The sequence below is a fragment of the Gavialis gangeticus genome, unplaced genomic scaffold (assembly GCF_001723915.1).
Source record: "Gavialis gangeticus isolate Ggan-Ray unplaced genomic scaffold, GavGan_comp1, whole genome shotgun sequence".
In the NCBI taxonomy this organism is placed as follows: domain Eukaryota; kingdom Metazoa; phylum Chordata; order Crocodylia; family Gavialidae; genus Gavialis; species Gavialis gangeticus.
In genome coordinates this window covers 62,549,940-62,568,448 of record NW_017728993.1, presented here as the reverse complement: position 1 = coordinate 62,568,448, position 18,509 = coordinate 62,549,940, and the positions used below count along the sequence as shown (strand labels likewise).

At 40.9% G+C, this 18,509-nt stretch overlaps 1 protein-coding gene across 1 annotated transcript in view; it reads right to left on the bottom strand.

Annotated features, from left to right (window-relative positions):
* The window catches only part of RFWD2 (ring finger and WD repeat domain 2), a 288,015-nt gene that overhangs the window by 178,024 nt on the left and 91,482 nt on the right, over positions 1-18,509 (bottom strand). The gene's annotated exons all lie outside the window — the stretch shown is intronic.

Here is an 18,509-nt window from a genome sequence, read left to right as displayed (position 1 = left end):
GGCAGGGAAGAGTTATAAGCAATAGATATCGTTATCAGTTTGATGTACTGAGGTGTCTGATAAATTTTTAAGGCCTAACAGCCAGAGAACTGAAGCAGAGACTGCCTCAGTGAGAACCTTAGCAGCCACCAATCCAAAGCTCTGGGCAGAGAGAAGATGCAGGGATTCCTACCAGAGTTCAACCTCTTAGAAACTGGTACATCTAAAATGAGGGGCTCTCCTCTCCTTTCTGTCCCAGAGTCTCTCATGATATGACCGGGGATAACATCTCTAATGACTGATGTTGATATACTTCTGCTACAGAGGCCTTACTTTGGACCCTTCATCCCAGGGCATAACTTCAGTCCTGCTGTGCTGTTGGTTATCACTTTCCAAACAGCAAGTGAAGTACCTGTCAACTTTAAGAATGCATACAGGGTTGTGGGTGGGAGCAAATAAAATTAGTTGCACACTGGTCAGTTTTCACTACAGTGCAGTTTGAAAACATGGCGAGCAGAGGCTTTTCATCTTTTCATCCAATTTAGACAGCACTAAAGTGATTTACACCTCTTTTCATATTTAGATTATTTTATTCAATATAATAGATTGAATGCTCCCTCCCCTAAAAAGGCTTTGATTTCTTTAATATTAACTGTAAGAGAATGTTTTAATCCTTGTAATTATGATGCCAGCAATTTTTTTAAACTATACACAGAATTGTCTGCTGACATGCAACTTGATTGCATGAATGAATGTAACATTATCTAACTTGGCTGTCTAAAAATAGGAACACAACTAGATGTTCCAAAGCAAGGGAAACCAACATTCAAAATCCTGATAGCTTCTTACTACCCACAGATGAAAGTGACATCTTATTAATTTTAAAAACACTGCTACTTAGCAGAATGCTAAGCAGCAGAGACCCTAGGAACTCAGCATCTAGATTCAGAACGACACATGGCACTGCTAGTTTATTGAAACTATAAGCCTAACATGGAAAATTCTGTCCAAACTGAATTTCAGGAAATTGTAGTCTTACATTTACACTCACCCCTAATTTGTTCTATCAACTTCTGTAGAGTAGGAAAACTATTGCCAAAGTGTTTTTGTTTTCTCCTATTGCTACTGAAAGACTAAAACAGCGGTTCCCAAACTGACAGATTGTGCACCACCAATTTAAAATGCTACAACTTTATGTACCACAAAACACATTTTTCAGTTCAACCTTAAGTACCAGCAGCAAATTTTTGTCATATAAAGTAACTATAACAAATCTGTTAATGTGTACCACTGACAGGTTGTCTGCATACCACTGGTGGTACCTGTACCACAGATTGGGAACTGCTGCTCTAAAATAAACAGCTTTGTGGGGTTTTTTTGTTTTTGTTTTTGTTTTTTTGAAACAGGACTGATCAGCCACTTACATTGGTGGAAAGATCAAACTGCAGCCCCTGAACCTTCCCCATCAGAAGGAATCTCCAAACCCAGAGGTCACAAAACCCAATACAACAGCTACCCTCACCTTACACACCTGAGCAGATGAGCAAAGGGGGGGGGGGGCAATCCTGTGAAACAGCTAAGGTAGCATGACAGTGCCTGGCCACGGCTGCGAGAAGCCGCAGAAGATCGGGCCAAAGCAATGATTCCAGCATGGCAATATTCCTCAGCGCACCAGAGACGTATAAACTGTTTTTCCAGCCCTGAAAGTGCCGGGAAAGAACAGCACTTTCAGAAGAAAAGTTAGTGACTAATGATCAAATTAGCAAATATGGTCTGGCTTCATGTAAAATATAGGAAAGAGAGAGGTGACTGCTCAGATTGGTTTTATCTGTAAGTATACACGTCAAACTGCCTTTTGCATAACAGCACGACAGAACTATTCAGTACTGTACTGCCCTGTCAATTCACTCTGCCTCAAGAAAAGATTTTGCAATCAAGAGCCCACATAGGAATGGAATGGATTTATTTGTACCACAATCTTAATTGAACTGCTGTCTCAGCTACCATTTGCTACCCTGTGGATTCTAGTACAGCACAACTAAACTGATGGTAGCTATTTATCTACTTGGATTCAATTTATACCCTCACCCTTCTACTGCTGAAGGCGAAATATTACTGTGTCTGGTAAAGGGCCAGGTTATTAGAACTGAAAATCCTGTCTTACCTGAGGAGGTTTTGTTACCGTTAGCTATACAACCTTTGACTAGCCTTACCGCCCAACCTATACATTTCTTCTTTCTTGAAGACATACCTTGTCCATAATAAATCAGAATTTCAATATGTCTGTAAAAGTTAATGTACCACTGAAAAAATTTAAATTAAGAGAGTGTGAACACCAGCCAATAAAATTGGTTCTCAGGCCTGTGACCTTCATACAACATCAAAAGACAGTGCAGAGAAATTGATACAGAATAAAACAGCACCTGTAAAGATGTTCATTTGCTGGGAGGGAGGTAAAAAAAATTATACCCATCTCTTTTATTAAAGCAAATGCACTGTATTGTGTTTAACTGAATAGCTTCAGAACTAAAAAGAGGGTATACACTCACCCAATGTATGCACTTACTGAACTTGATGTAAGCAATGCTTGTTAAAGTCCAAAGCACTGTCAGTGCCATGGTATTAGTAACCCCCCAAACTGGTCACTTCATTTTCAAAGCTCATAGTTTTGGGGGATGCTGTTAGAAGCCTTTGAAATGAGGGGAAATAGAAGCCATGAAATTGGCTGGCTCCTATCATTTTCAAAGCTTCATATAAATGGAGTATGGTATAATTACATCTTGCCCAGGATTCTCTGTCCAGAGCATATACAGTAGCCGTCTAGTTACTATACTCTTAATCTGAACCAAGTTGAAAGATTCAAAGAAAAATAGTATAATATGAGGCACAAGCTAAGCATTCCAATCAAGCTGATTATATACTATTACGTAAAACATCCTCTCACAGCATCTGCAAAGCTTCATTTCCCCCACTAACTAATACTATGATACAGTGTACTGACATCCTGACAATTATTTCCATGCTTTTTACTATACATATTTGACAGTAACAAACACTAGAAAACATGTAAGTAACAATAATTTGTGGTTGTGTGGCTTAAAAAAAAAAGTTCCTTTGGGCTCTAATGTAATGGACAAAGTTAAACCTTCTAAAAGGTAGCTGGTGTCAAGCAAAATTCAAGTACATCCAAATAGCTTTCAACTATCCTTTCAATTCTTGTTTGAAGTTGGGGTGGGATTTATTTGGTTTGTTCTAAATTGTCTCATACACTGTTTATCTATAGGAAAATTTACAGGAATAATTCAAGTGTGGCACTAAATGGGATTAACTTTTGAGATGAATACAGCATTTTTGTTCCACAAATGAAATGCATATTTCTATGGTTGAAACAAATCATTCATTCAAAAAAATGGAGGCATGCAATCTAACAGTAGGGACAGTCTATATTGTTTGTCAAAAGGTCCATCAGTCAAGTGATTAAGCAGCGAGACACCAGACTATACGATACAACTGATTAATGCTTACCTCCGGTGTGTTGTACAGCACAAAGGCAGAGCGTCACCAACACACCTGAGAAATGCATTAATCAACACTGTTGTACAGCCTCTTGCATCTTATTTAAATGATAAAAGATGGTGGGTTTTTGATAACTGTATTTTAAGCCAATTTAATGCCGGTGAAAGGTGCTTGTCTGACACGTCTGGAGGCTGACATCTGGTACAGCTCATCGAAACAAGCACAAGGGGGGTGTTTCTTTTTTACACCCTAAAAAATTAACCTGAACCATACATTTGAAGCAGCTATCCCCAGCAATGAGGAAGTTGTTTAGTCTCCATGTTCATTCAATCATCAAGCTCTTCGAGACTACCATTTTGTGCAGATTGAACAGACAGTGTTATCCTGAACTAATCAAACTCAATTCTAATAAGTCTAATAATCCAGAAACAATGGCTATTTTTGAATGGATGTATTCACCATGAGGAAAGCTGCACATAATCACCAGCTCACAACAGAAAAGAAAGCAAAGTTTATCTATGAGAAGCCACAGCAAAGATTAGTGCCTTGGTGACAGGAAAGATGGTGGTGTAGCAGAGGCAGGTGATTATTTGGGCCGTTGGGCCACGTAGGCCGTTCTGGGGAGGTGACATGGGTCAGTCAGCACCCCCTCCGTCCCCGCAACTATTGCAAGCCTGGAGCCTGCACACCCTGTGGCTCCTCCCCAACATTGCCACCAGCATGCAGCTGAGCACACAGCCCCACCCTAACCCTGGCCTGCCCTGCATCTATGCCAGACTCAGTCTGGCCAGAGCGAACCAGCTCTGAACCAGCCGGAACCCATGCACACAGCGCTGACCCCAGCCCGTGCCTGCTCCTGGCCACATGACCACACTGAGCAGTGGTAGCAGCTGGGCAGAAGCTTTTGCTAGGGAAAAACGGTCGCCTCCCTCTTGCTGCTGTTGAGCCCTTCTTTATGCAGCTCCCTGGAGCCCACGCCTGGGCTGCCCTGCAGGTCCTCTCTGCTGCCATCATCACCACCTCCAGGCCACCCAGTAGGGCAGCAGTGGCAGTGGAAAGGAGCCACAGGGCAGCCCAGGCACAGGCTCCAGGTGGCTGCAGCAGAAGGACCTGGCTGCAGCAAGGGGGAGGCAGCTAGTTTTCCTCCGTACCTAGCAGCAGCTTCTGCCTGGCCGCTGCTGCTGCTTAGAATTGGTGGTCAAGTATACAGCAGGTGTGGGGAGGGCTGGGGTCAGAGCTGTGCACGAGTTCCAGCTGGTCTGAATCTGGTCCACCCCAGATGGGGAGAATCTGCAGCGGGCTGCAGTTGGGGCATGTGGGTCCCTGCCCATACCACAGGGCTGGGGTCAGCAGCAGCTGGAAGGAGCCACTGCCACCTGGGCTGCCTAGAAATGCAGTCCAGCAATGGAGTTGCCCAAGCCCCACTGAGCACCTGGAAGCAGCAGGACACCACATGCCTGGGCCAGGTGGGACTGAGGGGCCCGCCATGGGCCAGCCCACAGGGCTGAATTTTGCTCACCTCTGGCTTATAGCCTAAATTTAAAAAAAAGGCAAAACCCCCCCCCCCCAAAAAACCTTACCACACAGAACAGTTTTAATTAGTTAGCCTAAATATGGGAAGGAAGAGAAAAGAAACAGAAAAACAAGAGTAGTGCATGGGCAAGTTTGAAATATTCCTGCTTTCCAAGAGAAGATGGAATTGTTCTAAAAGCACCAGCTAGCAACATAATGATATTCTCCAGCTCCTAAATCATGAATTTCTTTTCAAAAGTTTCTTCCAGGTATATTTTCCAGTTGGGTTTTATTTTGGAAGATCATTAATTGTTCATCATCAGAAGAAAGGATCAAATAGTCCTTTAGGAATCTTGTTAATTAAGAATTGACTGAAGAGCTAGCTTAGATGCATTAACTGTTCCTAAAAAAAAAAAAAATAAAAGATTTTTTTTTTTAAGTTCAAGACAGGATGTTCCTTGCGCTTGCCTCCTGGGGTGCAAGTATTGTTAAGTTATCCAGGAGGAACACTACCACTGTTTTTCTGCTTACATTTTGTGGGCAGGTACATTGATCAAATGGCAATATAAAATATTACATTATAGCAAGACATACTCATCCTTAAGCTAGTGAATGCAAGCTTGGGAATCGCATATAGAAATTTTCCCTATGGCATGACTACCCAGAATGCACTAGCCAAAAAATTTTGAAAAATTAAAATCACAACTCTCTCCCTTCCTTCTATCCCGCCCCCACCCACAGCAAGGGTCTATAACATTGCAAGAGGAAATGCCTCTTCTAAAGGTACAGAGAAGAAACATGGCAGCTCTTCTCATTATTCCCTTTAGCAATGCATATAAAGAGCTTAAGTGTGGGAGCAACTCGTAAGCTAAGTACCATAGCATAAATATGTAAATCTCTCAGCCCCGGCTATAATGTAGTTTTTATTTAATATTTATACTGTAGTAGTGGCAAGCCAAGATCAGGGTTCTGTATAAAAGGAAACGCACAAATACAAGTAAATGAAATTCTACAGCTATCTATTTTAAAACATGGACAAACATGTATTTTAGCTGCTTTTAAAGGGAAAACATAGCAAATGAAGTATTAGTACAACAGTTGATGCACATGCCTGTGCATCTGAATGATTCTGTAATAACACAAGGGATTTAAAAAAAAAAATCACCCAAACTTTAACCCAGAATGAAGTAGGGGTACAAGTTGGAGGAGGTTTTCTACACTTCTATCTGCATGGTTTGGTGGCGATACAACAGCTGCATTGTACCAGCATCCTTTGATATCAATACTATTATTACATCTGTCTATACCCCTACTTTTCCAGGGAATCTTTTATGACAAAAAAATCTGGACACCTCCATAGAAGAAAGAGCAGAAAATGGTCTTCCTTTTTTTAGAGAGAGAAAGGAATCTAATCCTTTGTTATACATCATAAAATAGTATAAAAGGTTGATAGTATAAAAGGACAATCCTACTCTCAAATCTCTCTCTCAGGGCAAGTTTAAAGCTTAAAAAACGCTTCCGAGTCATTTCCCTTCTTCCTCTGATCCTTTCCCCTTCTGGCCAATGGTACTGACTCGCCCTATTCTTCAGTTTAACTGTAATTTATGTATGCTTTGGAGAATTCTAGAAGTTCCCTCCCAATTCAGCAAACAAAAAATGATCACACTTATTTTTGAGAAAAAGCCTTACTGATATAGAGTGGGGAATGGCAACCTATGGCCTGCAGGCCAGATTCAGCCTATGGTGCCATTGGATCCGGCCTGCACGTGACAAGGGACTTCACCCATGCTGTCACCAGGAGGGAGGCAACAGAGAAAAAGCAGTGGGGAGAAACAGCAGTAGTGGCAGCGGCTGGATCCTATTGCTGGCCAACTTTTGGCCCAAGCTTGGTCATTCAGACCCACCACTGGTAAACACTGCCAGCCCCTGATCTAAACAAAAATGTAAAGCGTAAAATGAGTGCAAATTTTCTTATACCAAAGACAGACATCAATTTAGTCTGGCATCACCTACGTTAAGTAAAATCTTGTTACACTTTAGCACATTTTCCATTTACCATCTTCTGTTTATTCTTCCCTCGAAAATTTATTCTAAAGCCTTACATACAATCGAGGTCAGACTAATGGGCTTGTAGTACTATTTTCCATGCATATGGCATCATCCCTGTGTGATTTGATAGATTTGTTAAATCCTTGTTCCCAGACCTGTGATTTCATGTGCTAGTTCTTTCAGAGTTCTAGGATAGACATTATTCAGTCCCTCCACTCTGAAGGGATTTTGCTCTTTAAATTTTGCTTCCGCTTTATGATAATTCCTACTTTCATAGGCTTGAGTCCCTAGCCGTCCTGCCACAGCCACCACATTCATCACTGTCCTTACTGAAAAAGTATGGCAAAATATTAATTTACCTTTTGGGTCATACTTAGGTTATCTTCATTTTCTACCCTGTTCTCCTAATTTTTTTTTATATGACTGAAAAACTTTATATTCATTTTAAATTTCCCTTGCAAAGACTAACTTGGCTTAAGGCAGGGCTGTCCAATTAGTGACCTGCAAGGGGTTAAACCTGCAGCCTCCAGGTTCCTACACAGCCACTGTTCCCACCACTGCTCTAGCTGCAGCTGCAGCAGGAGGAGTCTTTGGGTTCCCCCTCCCTGTCTAGTTTCTACTTCCTGCCCCTACCCCAAGGGGCAGGGAGGTGTGGTGTGACATGGTACAGTGCAGCAGAGCCCAAGGTACTGGGGAAGTCCATTGCCAAGGATCTAAGAGTAAGCCCACAGCTCATGCTGTTTTGATCCCTAGCTGCTTAGAAGTCAAACTGCCCAGATTTAAGGTAATTCTCTCTTCTACCTACTACTGAATCACAGCTTTCTCTGCTGATCAGTCCCTTTTCCCGTTCCTTGTAGGCTCTCCTCCTTACTTCCCAGGTCCCATCATTTGATCTCAGAAAGATTAGCCTCCATAGTAACATTCCCAACGTCCAATGGGGACAGACCAAAATATTCTCCTCTTATTTCTGATTTGCTGTCCTGCCCTTTCAAGCCAGTTGACCCAATAATCTGGCAGTATTTATTACATGAATATGGATATTAACATGCATTGCACATAAAAGTTCCTTCCCAATGGATGGGAAGAACTTCAGTTGTAATCCAAATTGATCACCCTAATAGACTGTTCAACAGCTGAGACTGACATTAACAACAAACAGTGGAACCAGTAAGCAAGTGCTGCTGACTTCCTTGCTAGGTCATTTTTTTTTACAATTGATTTTTATTCTAAAGCAAAGCAATTAGGACTCACTAAGTGTACACTGCCATACTGAGTTGCACATTTTTAAGACAAAGCCACATTCATGCAGGAAAAAGATACAGTTACAACTACCATATTTTAAACTCCATTGACTCAGTCTAAATTTTGTTATACAAAAAATTACTGAGACAAGGCTTATAAAGTTTCACTCAAAAGCATTGTTTCCTAAAATTGTGACTGGCTGAAAATATGGTATCACTCCTTTTTATAGAAGCCACTTCTCAACATTAACTGCCAGTGTGACACCTATAATCCACACAAAATTAAACTTTAGCTCAAATGGAAGAAGTGGTAGTAAAAACAATTTAGATTACAATCCTGATCTTACCATGCATCTGAAACACTGGTGTGCACAGGTTGCTCATTTGTAGCTCTGTCACAAGTAACCTCTCAGCTAATGGTTTTGGCACATAAGAGTATAGGCTGCAGCCATTTTACAGCAAATCATACTTTAGAAAGAAATAGTCCATAACTCATCAATCCGTAAATAGTTCATCCTAATCCACCAGTCTGACAAAAGATGGTGTTGTTACATTTCACCACAAATCCAAGATAAACATTCAAATATCATAATATTGATAAAAATATTAGTTTAGAAAAATTGCAGTTTTTTTTTTCTTTAATACTAGGCCAATTGGTAAAGTAACAATACAAAATAGATGTTAGATATTAGGAAGAATTCTGTCATTAGGAGGGTAGTAAAACACTGAAACAGGTTACCCAAAAAGGTTGTGGAAACTCCACTCTTGGAGGCTTTTTAATCACCCATCTAGACAAAGCTTTAGCTGGGATGATCTAGCTGGGGATGGTCCTACTCTGACCAGCGGGTTGGACTAGATAAGTGTTTCTCAGCTTGTGGGCTGTGACCCAAAAGTTGGTCACAAGAATACATGAAAGGGTTGTGAGCAAACTTTAAAAATGGATTCTCCTTTAAAGAAGAAAAACATAGGAAACCTTGGCTTTTCCCTTGAAGGTTGGGAGAGTTCTAGTCTACAAGGGGCTGCTTGGGCCCCCCTGCCCCATACACTGGGGGGCTGGGGCCTACGAGCAGGGGGCAGTGAGTCGAGACTGGCCAGTGATGTTTACAAATGGGTCCACTGGACTAGATGATCTCCTGAGGTCCCTTCCAACCCTACTTTTCTATGGTTCTATGTTTCTATGAAAAGAGGAAGAGGACCTTCCAGCTGGTACAATCTGTTATGAAAAGAAGTATGTAACAAAAAGCAAATCTGCTCATTCAGACAGACCACCAGGTTAGAGAAAGAGATTATTAGGATTTAGCAGAAAACACCAAATTTGTCTTCTGTTCAGGGTATAGGAGTCACAGTCTCTACAATGACAATTTCTAGCATGATCAGAGCAATAGTTCAAAGAAGTCCAAAGGAAATCCAAAAGACTTTTCCAGCCAGAAATGAATGACCATTTCTTTTATCTCATGGGATTACAATATCCTATCTATTCAACTGCTCTGTTAAACAACCACCTTGGTCGCTGTACAGTCATTCACCTGCCATTACAAGCTGCCTGCTCCGACCTGCATCTTCCTCCCCTTGTGCTACCTGTAGTAACTGGATGTTATATACCATCCCATGCCTTCCCCACCCCTTCTCATTTGCTAATTTCTGTTCATCTCCACCTCACCTCAGACAAAAAAAGCAGATGCCTTTTCACAGGCTCTTTTCACTAGTTACTATTCAGATTACCTCTGTTGGGGTCTGTTGGCAGCTCTGAGCCACAAGAAGCATTCTCTGGGGAACCATTCTGAGAGAAAGCAGCACTAGTCACTAGAATCAGAGACAAAGTAATCTGGTGTCACACTGCCACCATCATAAACCAATACCACCGCATGGGGGAGGGAAAGAAAACCCCAAAAAACAGGACACTGCTACCAAGGCGAGTGGGAGAAAATGTGGCCATAGTAATGCTTTAAATGTAAGCATACCTAGAGCTCCACCTACTTTAATTTGGGCCCATTCTTTGCTTATTTGGGCTATTTAGGTTCAGATATTCAAGGGGGCTCTGCGCAACTGGTTCCTGCTTCACTGAGGCTCAGACATCACCATTCTTAGCGTTCAACTCCAGTTCTTCTATACTATGATGATTCTATGATACTTTTTAGCTCCAAATATCAACACTGGGGGGCAAGATGGGAAGGGAGAGGGGCTTCAAACAACCACCCACTTATAAACACGTATAGTATCAAAACACTGGGCCTGTGCAAAGCAGCTAGTATTCACTTCAGATTCTGCCGATTAGGGGGACAGGGATTTGATTCGGTGATTCAAATCACTGTCCCAAATCGATTTGGCCAAATCTGATTCAGAGATTTGGATGCTGCTGCATCTCTGAATCACCCAAGCCTGGCCCATCCCCCACCCATTCTCCCAGCCTGGCAATGGCTGCTCTGCCCGCCCCAGCTCCTGGCACTTGGGAAAAAGAAGCCCCAACTCACCAGGTGCTGCCAGGTGGGGGCAGGCAATCCTCGCTGCCCCCCACTGCCACACACTGTGTGGGGGGCTCTGCAAGAACCCCGCAACCCGCTGTCCCAGCCTCCCCCTGATGGCTGCCCCATCTGTCACAGTTCTGGCCCTTTAAGAAAAAAAAACAAAAAAAACCCTGATTCACCATTCCTGCCAGGCAGGGGGCAATCCCCGCTGCCTTCCACAAGCCCCCTCCTTTTGGACAGGAGCCGGGGCAGATAATTTTTTTTTTTTAATTTTAGGGAGACCACAGGCTGGATAGAATGGCTTGAAGGGCCAGGTCTGGCCTGCATTTTGCTCACCCCTGGTTTATGTCCATCTTAAAGAGATCTGGAAAACAAAGACAATGGCTACTCTTCTGGTTTGTGTTCTCACCAAAAATAAACCTTCCTCCACAAATATATATGGCCATGTATACCTTTCTGCAATTTAAATAGCACAGCCCATTCTTCTCAGCTGTATTTATTGCAGTGGCTAAACTTTCTGATTCAGGACTCCTTTTAGAGTTCTATTTTTCCCCATTAACTATCTCCACAAAACAGACATCCCAATCCAGAAAATGTCAAACACTGCAGAAAGCCATAATAAACTTTGTGGGAGTCTACAGACAGTTTCAGAAACTCTGGGCTACTGAACAAGCTTTATTTATATATGGAGTCAGTAGAACATTGCTTAATTAGTGCTAATGATGAGAAAGCCTTAGGGGAACTACAGAATTTTATAAGCAACTAAACATAAAATGTATTGATAAAAAGCCACTTTGCTGCCAGTCAATGCTCATTTTGCGTGCAGGAGAGGAGGATGACAGTCCCAGGGTTTGTGCGCCAGATATACAGAAGTACACTGAGCCAAAGTCACTGCAAATGACTACCATGCAAGCTAATGAGGATTTGCTTCAGGGGTTTTTCCCCCACTTAAATAAGCTTACAGCAGACAAAAATGTTAACTAAAAATGCCAACAGTTAAACGTAGGAAATTTCTTATGACAATATTTGAAGCCCATGCCAAATCATCAGACTGTCTGCTGTAATGTTTTGGATACACATACACTGTATCTTCTCTCTCTCAAAAACAGCTCTTCTGGAGACAGAGTTATCAACAGCTATAGAAATGGAGCAGTTTTGCCTTAAAGGAAGAATGCAGGGACAACGAGGAAGAGAGGGATCCATCCCCAATTGTGTTCGACTTTTCTTTATACATAAATTTGGGAAACATTTTCAGGGAAGGGAAATGTTGCCAATCTTCTATCAAATCCTGGTGTTTTAAGGAGACAGTTTGAGGGGAGGGTCACCCCAAAACAAAAATTGTTCCAGAAGCCTTTCAGGGTTGCATGGCAGAAGCAGGATGATTCTGGCAGAGCTGTAGGATAGCAGGACTACTGTGATAACAGATACAGGCTTAAACATTCTAAATTTAAAATCACTGAAAAGTTTCAAATCAATTTTGTAAACCGTCATATTTATTATTGGGCCAACAAGGTTTTCCCCACAGCTGGCAGACTCTGCTCAAAAGAAAGCTCAGATTGGAATAGCAGGAGGGCAGAGATAGAGACACATAAAAGGAGCGCTGCGTGGGAAGCCTCCAAAATGCCAGCTGTAACGAGTACAACCAGTTTATCCTATGCAACAGCCAAAACTGAGAGGAATTTAAGAACTTATACTGTAGCTGTGCAGTCTAAGAAAGGAACAACATTTAACTTGAAACTGTTGCTTCTGATTCTGCTGGTTGACATTGACTGAATTAATTTTAAATGACATTTGAAACATTTTAGTCCTAATGCCATATCTCTTTCATGAGATTATTCTGATGGCCTTTATTTTGAACATTTTGGTGTAGCACCTTACATGCTGCACACACTTAAAGGTGTTTTTAAAAGACTTCCAAGCCCCTGACTGTTGTCCTTTGTTCCACCCATCAGTTTCAGCTAAATATATAAAGGAATCTCTTACTTAACACCTGTTATTCAAACAAACTTTTAACTGCTCTCCCTAAGTTAGGGAATGTAAAACTGTCACCTAACAATTATGTGATATGTAAAACAAACTGGCCCTATTCAAGAATCTCACTTTATTAATACAAACAACAAATAAAATGATCAGTTCAAGCCCTCACCTCCAGCTTATCTCCTCCTAGGGTCCCTGCCTTGCAGCTGTCCAGCCCAGACCTCAGATCTTCTCTCACCCAAGAGCTCCACTTCAGTTCCTCAGGACCCCAGAGAGGTAACAAACTGACTGTCCTAATGAATGGGAAGAATCCATTTTATCCTTTTCCAAAAGAATCAATATCCACTAGAAGGATGGGGGATTATGGGCATACATTGCCAGACAATTACAAAGAGCTGAAACAATTCGACTATTGCCCAAAGAAGCACAGACATCTTCTCATGACGGGCTCTGTTTCTTCATGGTGTTATATATTGAGAGAATTTCCTACACTAACACTGAACATTAAAAAAAATTGTAGAGTTGAGAGAAAGAGAGGCAAAAGTCACCCCTGCCTTTCACCAGTACCCTCCTTTCCTTTCTTGCAATCTATGCATTAAGTGCATTGTCAGAGTCTGATTTCTTTGTCTGGATATCAAAGGGAACCATTTGTGAAATCAAATATGATGATACTACTGTTCCTCTTAAGCTACAAAATTATATTATGCTGACTTGTGGAGAAGCTGTATGGAAGATTCTGCTTCTGACCCATCAGTAGGTTAACTCTACTGTGCTTTTATCAATATATGCCTCAACAATAAGGTTAAGCCAGTCATATCTATACAGGCAAACAGAAATTTCCAGAAGAAAGAAGATACCTCAGATAAAAAACAACTGTTCTCGCAAAATTATGAGATATGTTTTGTATCTCTGCACCTTTTACAAAGCTTCTCTTCAAAAGTAAATATAATAATTCCAATCAATACAATACTTTGGATGTACATTCCACCATAAGATCCCAAAGTGTTTTGCAAAGTTGGCCTTGGGTCCCTGTGATTTATGTTAACCCCAGTTCTACAGATGAGGATCCAGGAGTGGCTTACCCAAGTTCACATGTGACAACTTTGGCAGAGACTTGGGAACATAACTTGGATCTTCTGCAACCCACTCTTCATGTGCCTTAACCACAAGAACACAAATGGCTAATTTGGGGGAAAGGGTAGGAAGAAAAGTTTTAAAGATCATTTTAAAACTCCTTACTAATTGTACTTAAATACAAATATCTACCATGACACACTATCGTGTGCCTTGACCAGTTAGTATTAAATCAGAATCTCTTCTACCAGTTTCTTATGCATCACCATGTGCAGCAACTCTAAGATTACATACGAGAAAAGCAACCTCATCCATTTGGGCTAAAAAGCTAACCCCCAATAACCGATAGAGTATTCATCAATACTTTTATAACCATTTTAAAATGAATCCACAACTTAGCTTTAAATTAGAAAAACGCATCTAATTATCTGCAGATGGAGACAGCTTTGAAGTATTAAGAGTTTAATAGGAAAAAAATCCCAGTACAACCACACAGTCTGAAATTGCGAGGAAAAAAAGTCCCAACAGCATCTCTGCAGCTTTTGTTTATTAACTTCCCAATTTCAAATTATGTAAATATTATCCCTAAAAGTTTAAGTTCTTGTGTAGATACAAGAACAATTCTCTGACTTATTATGGGACCTCTATATGCAGCATCAACAAAACCATTCTATGATTTAAATTTTTTCCAGTCAACAGTAGAAATACCAGCCAAAATGTTCTTTGCAGTTCTTAGAGCAATTGTTGGTACTACAGATTAATCCTGGAACCCTACATTTCAGGCACTGAGACTGCCCTAAATTCAGAGTTCTGGGAATGCCACACACTCTGGTTGCAGATGGTCCTTAGTCTCTGTCCAGGGGCACTAGAGCACATTTATATTCTAGGATATGTATCAGTTTGGCACTCAAACAGGACTCAGTTAAACAAAACCCATTTCAACTTTAAATAACTAGTATACTTTATAAGCTCTAGCTTCATAGTAAAATGAATAACATTCTAAACTTGAAGTCATTCCAGTTATACCCATCTCAGTGTCCTAACCAATTTTGATGCCCCCTTTATCTATTTTAGCTGTTTTTCTTTTCCCTGTTTGGGTAATTTGCACCACAACAGAGAAAACACATTTAAGTTTTAAAACAATTATATCAATTAAAAAAAATAATAATTTAACATTTAAAATAGTGTTTAAACAACAACAAAAATTCATATTCCCTCATTTCTCATCTTCCCAGGAGGAGAAATTCACTTACCAAGACACATCAGTCATGTGAAAGAAGCCCATTCATAGGGTTTTTTTTTTATTTTTACCACACTAAAGGCAAGTATATTGAGAAGTCACAAATCCTTGATATAACAGCTCAGCATAACTGGCCTGCCATGCTAAATGAAGGCTGCTGTGAGGGTCAACACAATACTACAGACTACCTTACTGAGATGGAAGTATGATCACCTGAACTTAATAGAAAGGGAATTCTAGTCCAAAATATAAAAAGATGAAAAAAGGAAATAAATAAGTGGGGAAATATTCTTAATGGATATGCTCGTTTTAAGGGGGGCTTCAATACATCATGCAGAAGGGGTGAAAATTGGGCCAAAATATGCCCATAAAATAACAGTTTGATTATATTACCTGAATGCTAAAACACATCTCATGTCCCAAACCTCCTTTTCACTTTGTCTAGACTTACTGAACAGACAAATAGGGTTTCAGAAGCAAGAGACAACTCTCTAGACTCCTGCTTTTACAGTGAGTCATTAAATCTCCAGTAACTGTAACTTCAGTTATCAAGAGGTATCAAAAAGTACCCAAAACCTTTGAGACAGCCCAGTAGGCTTCAAATCAGTAAATTCTAGGGCATGTCACAGGTTCCTAAAGGCCGCTTGTTCAGTAGAACTAAAAGTACCAGACTCACAAGTAAGTCAATCATAAGTCTCTGCCTTAAAAAAAAAAAAAAAAGGCTTTAGACAACTGGGGTGCATATATGTAAGCGTGGAGGCAGCCCAGAAGCATTGGAATTCTAGCACGTCAGAGCAGACTCGATAAATCTGCAATTACCACGCTCCTGCAGCCACCTGCATATCAAACAAGCTTTAGTTTAAGCACCCCCACACCATTTCTAAGTGTGGGGACACCAATGCAAGAGTTGCAGCCACACTTTAATTGGAGTGGCTTTGAGAGCCGCTCCAATTAAAAAAGCGTCACCCCCTTCACCCCTGGAGCACGGGTAAAAGTGCCCCTGGAGTCTGACTCAGGTAGGCTTCTCAGATTTTCTATATATTTAAAAAAAAATTATGGCAGCCTTGGCCATGTTATTCTTTCAAGGGCTCTGACAATGCTAAAGCAATTTTCTACATAAATCACTGTAATGCTAACACTGCACTTTATATTCTCAGCTTAAAAAGAAAGCTTTGCACTATTTATTGCCGTTGGGGGGGAAGCTGAGCTACAATGACTGATCTACCAGAAGTGGGTGGCATAATATACTGAAAATTTACTGCTCAGCCAACATTTTAGAAAACTTTATATATTTGTAAAGACTGTACAATCAACACCTATGAGCTAGAAGAAAAGGCATGAATGCAGCTCTATGCATACCATATATTGCAAACATAAAAGCTATTGACTATTATTGTTTTGTACCAGTACATGGGCATATACATTGAAAATTTCTCAAAGACTACCTGCTCTAATGCCTTGAGCAGGTTTTGGTTATACATTCTTCTCTATGAACCTTCATAACCGTATTTCTTTTAAACAAACTAGCAAGAGCTGTAATTCTCAGTTGACAAAGATTATTGCTTCAGAGAGAAGTACCCAAATTTTCTCATCTTAGTAATTATCTTTATTTAACAAAGCCTACATAGCCGTTAGAAACATTTTCATCACGGAATATAGCTACAGCCTCCTGAACACCATTAATACTGCAGCCAAAGTAAACAAAGGCTGCCACCTTGTGGATTGGTGGGTGACTACAGAACTGGCTTATCACAGATCAGTGCTTCAACCATGAACACAAAACCTGTAATTGTACAGCCAAGAATTATCTTATTTCACATGGAGAAAAAAAACAGGTATTTTAAGCTTTTAGCATCAACCATAAATTATACAAATAGCATTAAAATGCCTGTTATGTTAATTATATACTTAAAAATGCACTACCCTTTTACTAAAAAAAAGTAAAAAGTATTTATAGTTGGGCTTCGTTGTTTTTGTTAACATTGATTTAAGCTATTATTATTATTACTAGCAAATTGCCCATCAAGAATGATGCGGGGGTGGCAGTGACAGATTGCTGCCACCTACCACCCCACGCTGCCACCACCACCTCCCAGGAGCAGTGTGTGGGGGGAGGGGAGGGGGTGTTGCCCCACCATCCCCCTCCACCAGCACCCCACACTGCCTCTAGGGCTGAAGGGAACAGCAGAGATGGAGTGGGAAGGCGGAGTGCTCCACCATCCCCACTCCATCCCTGACATTCCCTCCGCCCCACCCTGTGAGCACCCCATGCCGCCAGTGCCTCCAGGAAGCAGGGCTAGACATGTTTGCCTTTGCCAACAGAGAATTATTATCATTTTAATCTTTGCTCCAAAACATAGTTCTAAGACTGGTGCTCCTCTTCCATTCTGCTTAATGTCTTCAACTACACACTCCCAGCAGGCTTTGCTTTCCTCCACTGCCAGCTCCTTAAATACTACCACTTTCTATCCTGCTACCAAATGTAATTTTATTGAACTTGAAGGTATTTCTAGGGTTGAAAATACTGGAAACAGTGTATTATCTTCTTTGGAAACAGAAAACTAACTCTTCTTGAAGAACTTTTTGTTTTAGAACAGGGAGTTCTACAAACAGCAGATTTCTGAAAGTCCTCTGGAAATATGCACAGGAAAGTTTTGCCAACTTGAAACAAAATAATTTATGTCAGTATCTATTATTAATTATATGAATCTTAAAACATAAAAAAAAACAGGTCACCTAGATGTTAAAATAATTGTTGCTGTAGCAAAATTAAGTTTTAACCATGACTTTAGATCCTCCTTAAAGAAAAATGTGAACAAAACAAAAAAAACCTGAGTATTTTACCAGTGAGGATTGCTTTTAGTTTCAGTATTGAAAATGACACGTTTTATACCAACATGCTTTATAACTCATCTCTTAAAACAAGTACACTGATAACATTTATTTAAAAATGTGCATTTCAGGAGATTTGATTTTTAACAACCTTTATTAGCAGTATGATTATAATGTAGCACAATGAATCAATACAATTACACTTTTCTGTAATTCTTTTTGCATTACCCTCTATTAGAGGTGCACTGATATATCTGATAAAAGAAAAATTAACATTATTGGCTATTGGCTTTTTTGGCCGGTGGAGCCACTAATGTCACCGATAAATATCAGATACCTTCTGGCTGAGGCCCCTAGATGCTATGTGCATGCACTCAGCTGTATGCATGCACATGGCGAGGAATGCAGCTGGGCACCATGGAGAGCGGTGCCCTGCAGGTAAGTCTGTGGAGGGGAAGGAGCATGGGGGAGGGAAGGGGTGTAGGAGGGTCACAGCTTGAGGCCCCCATGGTGAGGGAGGGAGTGGGGTAGGGGCTGAGGGGGCTGCCCAGACAGAGTGATGAATGGGACCCTGGGACAGAGAGGGATGAAGCCACAGGCAGCTTGTCCACAGGGTGTGTGTGT